Source organism: Cyclopterus lumpus, chromosome 4 (assembly GCF_009769545.1).
Source record: "Cyclopterus lumpus isolate fCycLum1 chromosome 4, fCycLum1.pri, whole genome shotgun sequence".
In the NCBI taxonomy this organism is placed as follows: domain Eukaryota; kingdom Metazoa; phylum Chordata; class Actinopteri; order Perciformes; family Cyclopteridae; genus Cyclopterus; species Cyclopterus lumpus.
The window spans coordinates 3,438,710-3,446,082 of NC_046969.1; positions in this window are offsets into that span (position 1 = coordinate 3,438,710).

The following is a 7,373-nucleotide window of genomic DNA, read 5'->3' on the forward strand; positions in this document are numbered from 1 at the left end:
TAAACAGTAAAATCTTGTGTATTCACCATTAATTGATAGTTACATAATTGATAATTGAACAAAGACTGTTTTTTTACAGTTGAAATACCATCTTAATCACACGTGTACATCAACACTGCTGAGATATTTTTGCTCCGGGACATTCTCGAGAATTATGAATCATTATTCATTGGAAACCACCTGGCAGTAACCACTAGTTATACCTGTTGACTGCTGAACTGTTCCATGTTCATAATGCATTATAAACATAATTACTTTTCTCCTTTAAGTTAAAAGCAATTCCTTTGAGTTTTGCTCATCTTTTCTGTTTAACTGACACACAATAAACTAATCAAACCAATGCTTTCTTATCGTGTTTACATTTTACTTTTAGTCAATGCAGTCAAACCAAGCTATTCAAAATACTGTGCGTATTTTGTCCTATTTTCCACAAAATACAATTTGTCTGGAGCCGCAAAAGCTTAATGATATCGCAGCTTATAAAAATAACCGTTATATATTTCCATGTTATTTCTTGTCAATACCTCAAGAAGCTGCAACAGAGGTGCTGAAGAGCCGCATTCGTCTCCAGGGCCACGAGTTGCCGACCCAGATGCAGCATGATGTTCAGCAGCCATGTCTGTACCCTCCCAATGAACCAGCACCACTACCGACTGAGGGAGAGGTGAGCAGGTGTTTAATGACAGGCCATTTGCTAGTAACTCAAGTTTTGGTTATGATGTTTTTCCAAATATTATTACATTATAGGATATATTTTCATACGGTGCCAGGTCCCTCTTGAAGTGATACAGTTTAGTTTGGGAGATGCGGATGAAGCGGATGAAGAAACTGAGCAAAAGGTGTGCAAAAAGTGACAAAGTGAGGATATTGAAAAAAAAAAAAGAGTAGATGGAAAGGATTAAGAGGAAGAGAAGCTTCTATCTGAATCTATGAGGAGTTAGGGTGATCCTGCATCGGCTGCTAATGACAGCCGATGCAGGATCACCCTCACTCCTCACCCTTTTGGACCTGACTGCTGCATTTGACACAGTGGATCACACTCTCCTCCTAGAGCGCCTCCACACCACCATTGGACTGTCAGACTCTGCACTCAAGTGGTTCCAGTCCTACCTTTCTGGCAGAACTGAATATGTCTCACTGGGAAGATGCAAGTCCAGACTGCTCTGTCTCCTGTGGTGTCTCCTGGGGTCGGTCCTCGGCCCCATCCTCATCATTATTTACATGCTCCCCCTCGGTCGTGTCCACAGCAAACATAGGATGTCCTTCCACTGTTATGCTGACGACACACAGCTTTACATCAAAACTGCCCCAAACCCCATTGCAGCCATGTCACATCTCACCGCCTGTCAAAACCGAAGCCCTCCTTGTTGGCACTCCACACCAGGTTCAGTCATCCTCCATAACTCATCTCACCTTTGACGGTCAGGTCATACCCCTCTCCACCACAGTCACTGATCTGGGAGTTATAGGTTTGACCCTCACCTGACCTTTAATGACCATATAAAACACCTGTGCAAAACCTCCTTTTATCATCTCAAAAACATCTCCAAACTCCACCCCACTTTAACCCTGTCAGATGCAGAGAAGCTCGTCCACGCCTTTATCTCCTCTAGACTGGACTACTGTAATTGCCTCTTTACTGGGATCACTGGCAAGAACATCCAGAAACTGTAATACATTCAAAACAGCGCTGGCAGGATCCTGATGAGAGTCTGGAAATATGAGCACATAACACCCGTTCTCCACTCACTTCACTGGCTCGTCTCATTTCGGATTGACTATAAAGTCCTACTACTCACCCATAAATGCATAAATGGACATGGACCTCCGTACCAACAAGAACTCATTACTCCCCAAACCTCCACCCGCATCTTCCGGTCCACAACCATCTTGCTCCTCCGGGTCCCCAACACCAAGCTCCGCACCATGGGCGACCGGCCTTTTGCTTATGGGACAGTCCCCCTGACCACGTGAGGGCAACACACCGGACTCTTTACGACCGGCCTAAAAACCTTTTTATTCAGGAAGGCGTTTTTGACTTTGTGTTAACACTGCCAGCTATTTTATTTTCTATTATAGTTTGTTTTTATCTATCTACTGGCTCTGGAGCACTCTGGGATTCTTTTTGAATGAAAAGTGCTTTACAAATAAAATGCATTATTATTATTATTATTATTATTATTATTATTATTATCAGATGACCAAGTTTGTGGCCAGCAAAAGTAACTGATACAAACAGTTTGCAAATGTAAATTGGCAACAAGAGATGCTGCCAGACGGCAAGCCAGTCCCAAAGTCCTCAGGCAGCCACAAGGGGGGAAAGGGTGCACTAATAATGAACTCTAGGTGTGCTTTTTTCCTCATGTAAAAAACACCTTTCCTTAGTGCATCAAACAGTCAACATGAATATATAATTAACGTGAAGCTCAGATAATTTCCCAGGTCATGAGAGAAATAATGCACACGTTGAACCTGCTACTCTTATTCGCACAATTATAGTTGCAGAACTATATTCAAACAGAAACCTTTTGTAACTTAAGCCTGGAGCCAGTGTCTTTCCTTAGAAAGCCTGGAGCCAGTGTCTTTCCTCAGAAAGCTTTGATTTGTGTCAGAGTGCCTCCGGCGCTTTGATTGCTTTGTTTCAGTGCCTCAGTTGACAGGATTTTCCATAATTCAACATGCTGTGCTGTCAGTTCTGCATCACATCCTCAATTATGAATCCAAATCTGATCTATTCTGGTTTGTATTTGCTCACCAAGCCTTTTGGAGCTTTTACTGACGCAGGTTTGTGTCGCACTTCACTTTTTAATTTAAAAAAACAATTCCATATTCTCTGCACTATGAAAATAACTAGCTTGGTATATCACCCACAAAAGTGTTTTACTTGATCTAACCATTACCTCTGCTGCCAACTAGATAGCACTCTGAGAAGTAGCACAGCACTTATCATCAAGGAAATCACCTTTCAGGGGTAAAACCAAAGACGTGACCATATGCAAAACAACTTCCTCGGCACACTAGAGCTCTTGTCTCATCACGACTCACTGCTGAATGAGCACAGAATCAGTCTGACACCTTATTTGAGCTTCTTAAATCAAGTGGCAGAAGAGTTTTGAAAAGATTTCTAAAGGAAAGGGAGTATGCTCTTTATTATTCAGTCATCTGTGATGCTACAGACATTTCCCATACTGAGCAGAATGTTGAGCTCAGAAGATGCGAGTTGGCACAAGGGCACAGAAGACTGGGAGATCACTGAATGGTTTCTTGAATTCAAGGATTGTCACCAAAATCTTGTTGGAGGGTGAAAATGTGCTTCATAACTAAAGGATAACTAAAGGATTGGAGATTTCAGCGGGTTATGACAACGGGGCGGTACATTCACGGGAGTCCGAGAAAAAAAATAATAAAGAAAAATCATCTGGCTGCATGTTCAATTTGAGCTTCCATCATGAATACGGATCTTTCCATTGGCAGTGCTTCCGTGGAGCCAGCACATCAGTTTAAGACATTCCGTGCCACTACCACAATGTGCCGTTCACAGGTCATGGTCATTTCACACATTTTTATAGATAGATAGCAATATGCTTCCAAAGTGTCCTATGAACTCCTTATCATGTGATACATGATTTTATTACGTCAACATGTTTTCAAAATTCCAGAAACAGTATCATGAGTTAACAAGGAGAAAAGCTTAATTACACACATAGTGCCCACCAGACAGTAGCTCTGTGCTGCCATCTAGTGTTAGAATAATGAACCGACACCAGGTGGTTTGAAAGCTGAAGGAAGCTCTTTCCTGCCTCACTCACCATAAGAAAGCACCTCTCCAGACTGCAGCCGGGATGAGAGGGTGAGAGCTCCTGAATCAGGGCTAACTGACAATGACAGACACTTTTAGACAGAAGCTGCACTGCTCTGTTGTTATACCTACATTTATACATTGCATCTGATCATACTGTCTAACAAAGAAAATGCATTTCCTCAGTTTTTTGTGCCTTGATCAAATATAAGAATTAGGTACATTGAATGTAAAAATAACATAGTCGAAAAAACAGTGTCAAATGTCATAACAATCCATCCTATGAGGCATTTTGGTCTGGACCATAGTGGTGGACTGATGGCCTGATGTAGGCATCACCAAAGCCATACGCATCTTTTGCTTGTTACATGAACAAGGCCTGCCGAGGCTGTGATATCAGAATGAATTCTAATACATAAAACCTGATGCTGTTGGCCTCTGTGTGAATACCATCTGTCCCTCCTCAGATCTGGCTGCTCCCTCACTAATGAGTCGACCCGCCGGGGTCCTTGTGTTACACTGACATGTCTTAGCTCCACTCTCCAAACTGATCCTTCGACCGCTCCTGCTGAGAGACAACGGCAGTGTCCCCACTCCCTGGTTCCCCTCCACCCCCGCCTTTTGATCCACCGAGAGGTAAAGTCCCAGCAGTTTTCGCCCCAAGCAGAGTCGTGCCCTGCGGGTTGCCGTCAGGAGCTTCGGCCAGCAGCACTGTTTGTTTCCAACCGGTCTGACTTTGATGTACAGTGATTTTGCCAGGTTCCCACGCCCCAGTAATCAATTTGCTAAGTACTATATTAATACAATGAACAAACTAATTAATGCAAGAGTGATAATAAAGCAGCATCGGACCGATGACCATCAGTCCCTAACCTGAGAGTAGTACTGATGCAGAAATACATCAGAGACATTTGTTCCTCCATTGAGTACACTTTTCTCTGGCTCCCTCCGGATTTCCCAAGCTTCTCTCCCGGATCCTGCTGTCGGCCCCAAACCTGGACTTGTACGTTTTGTTGGCAGTGTCCATCCGGAGAGCTACAGAGGAAGCTGCTGTGTTTGCTGTGGTGTTGGAAGCTACGTTGCTGGCCCATATAGAAGATATGGCAGCAGGCGTCTTCTGGACTGGAGAGCTGAGCAGAGGGACATCCTGAAGCAAATAAGGACAGATGTTGAAATACTCATTTGTGTTGAGCCAGACTGCACAATGATCTCACAATTTAATAAACACGTTTGTGCTTTTAAGGCTTTCCCCATTAAGTGTCCCAGTTTATTTCTGGTTGCAGTGTATATGCCTATGACATCAGCTGACAGGAAATAAACATGGAACCAAGCAGTTTTGAGTATTAAAGCATGTGAACATGTTCTAGTAAAAAACCTAAATTACAAGTATGAATCTGGAAATGAGCATGATATGTCTTCTTTGAGCAATAGCATTTTCTGAACACTCTTCCATTCGTCCCAACAGCTTAAAGTGGTCCAATGGACAGAGACTCCAGTCTCTACCGCGGAGCTTTCCATCTCCTTCAGGGCCATCGTTGGTCTCTTTGTTGCCTCTCTGATTAATTCCCTCCTTGCCTAGTCCTTGAGTATTACTCTTGGCAGGTTTGTTGTGGTGCCATATTCTTTTTGTAATAATTAATATAAAGATGCTCCATTAGATCATGTGATTCTTAGATTGCACACCTTATTTAACTAATTATATGATTTCATATATCAAGGGGCTTGAAATAAGTAAATACATATGCTCGCAGAACCTTTCAGTTTTTAATTTTTTAGAATGTCCCAAAACACTTTTTTTTCATTTAACTTCAACAAATATGACTATTTTGTGTAGGTCCATTACATAGAATCCAAAGAAAAATGTATTGTAAATAATAAATAAAAACATTTCCACCATAAATAGTTCATAATGCATAAAATTTGTGTTTAATGCTAAAAATACCACCCACAACACCTACTTCCACCTTCACATGGCTTTAAAGAGTCAGTGAAGAGAAAGGGAAAGCTTGACGCAGTTGTAGAGTACATATACTGTAATACACCATATGTGCACTGTATCTATGTGTGTACCAGCTCAAAAACATATAGCATTATCATAAATGCTTGTTGATGACTTATTGTTTACCAAAATACCAAACTTTGACTCTTGAAAACCACATGTACAACTAACTTATTTTTAATCTCTTAAGCGCTGCATGCTTCAGACTTTGTGCACACTTTGTGATTAGTCTGCTTCACACAGTGTATTTACCTTGTTCTCCCCTTGGCCCTCTGAGTGATAGACAATCAAGTGTTCTCTGGTCTCAAAAAGAAGTCTCCGGGTTGTGCTTGAGAATGGCCCATCTTTATAGTCTTCTTCCGTTGGTTTCCCGTCTCCATGGTAATTTTCCAGTAGACAGGCAAGCAAACAAAAAACACACACACACCCCCAGACAGGAGGGGAGAGAGTGAAGGTACACAGGACTTACAATTTCCACATATTATCCAGGCGAACTGCACTATTTTCAAAGGGTACATGCAGGTGACCTTGGGTATTAAGTTTACAACCCTTCCACCAGATAAGAAAGTTGATATTGTAAATTCTGCAAAACAGATCACGTTGCAACTTATTTTTAACATTAAATGCCAACACCAACAAAAAATTAACAGTACACCAATCTACACACTTTCTGATTTCTGTTGACATAAGTCTGGATGTTGGAATTGGACATTACAACCACTATGTATTCCAGTTCTACATTTACTGAACTGCAAGAAAAGGGTACTGTTTTGTACTTGCTTTGGTCAATTCGAGAATGTGTGTGGCAGCCTCTGCAACAGCTTAGTGCTTTATGGATGCTGGAGGGCAGCTTATTATATTGGATGGATCCAAATAGGGCAAAGATGTATCAAAGGAAAAGTTTGAATGCACCCTTAAGACTAAAGATAGAGAAGTCAAGCCTGAACAAGAGCATTACAGTAAAGCGGGACAGCTTTTATCTCTCCTGGTAACTTTCCTATGTCTCGAGGTTGTGCGTTTTTATTCATGAGATATTTATGACGAAAGAGTTGGATGATTTACACTGTAATCATAAAATAATGTCTTTAATATTTCCTTTCAGTCAACCTGCCACCTTCTTTAGGTTTGTGTCGTGAAATAAGGAGGTGTTAAAAGACAAATCCTCATTCTAACTTCCAATCAGCCGATCCTCATCCATTCAAGCGATTTCAACAGGAATTGGTAGAAACAGGGTGTCCAATAAAACGGTACTCATCCTAAAGCATACCCTGCTTTATGGTCTGTTTGACTCTAAATGGAACGTAATTTACTAAATGAACATCATACTGAATCGAAGACTTGAAACTAGCGAGACCATAAAACATGTGTACAACGTTTACTAAATCAAGAGTGTGATGTGGTAATTTTCATATAAACTGTCATTCTCTCTACTGACAAGCAGGGGGCGACTCCTTTGGTTGGATAGAAGTCTAAGGCACTTGAGCATTGGCATAGTTTTTCAGATAGGGATGTTGCCATCTAGTACTAACTGACAACATTTGGCCGCCGAGTCCAAGTGACAGGCTGTTGAATGAG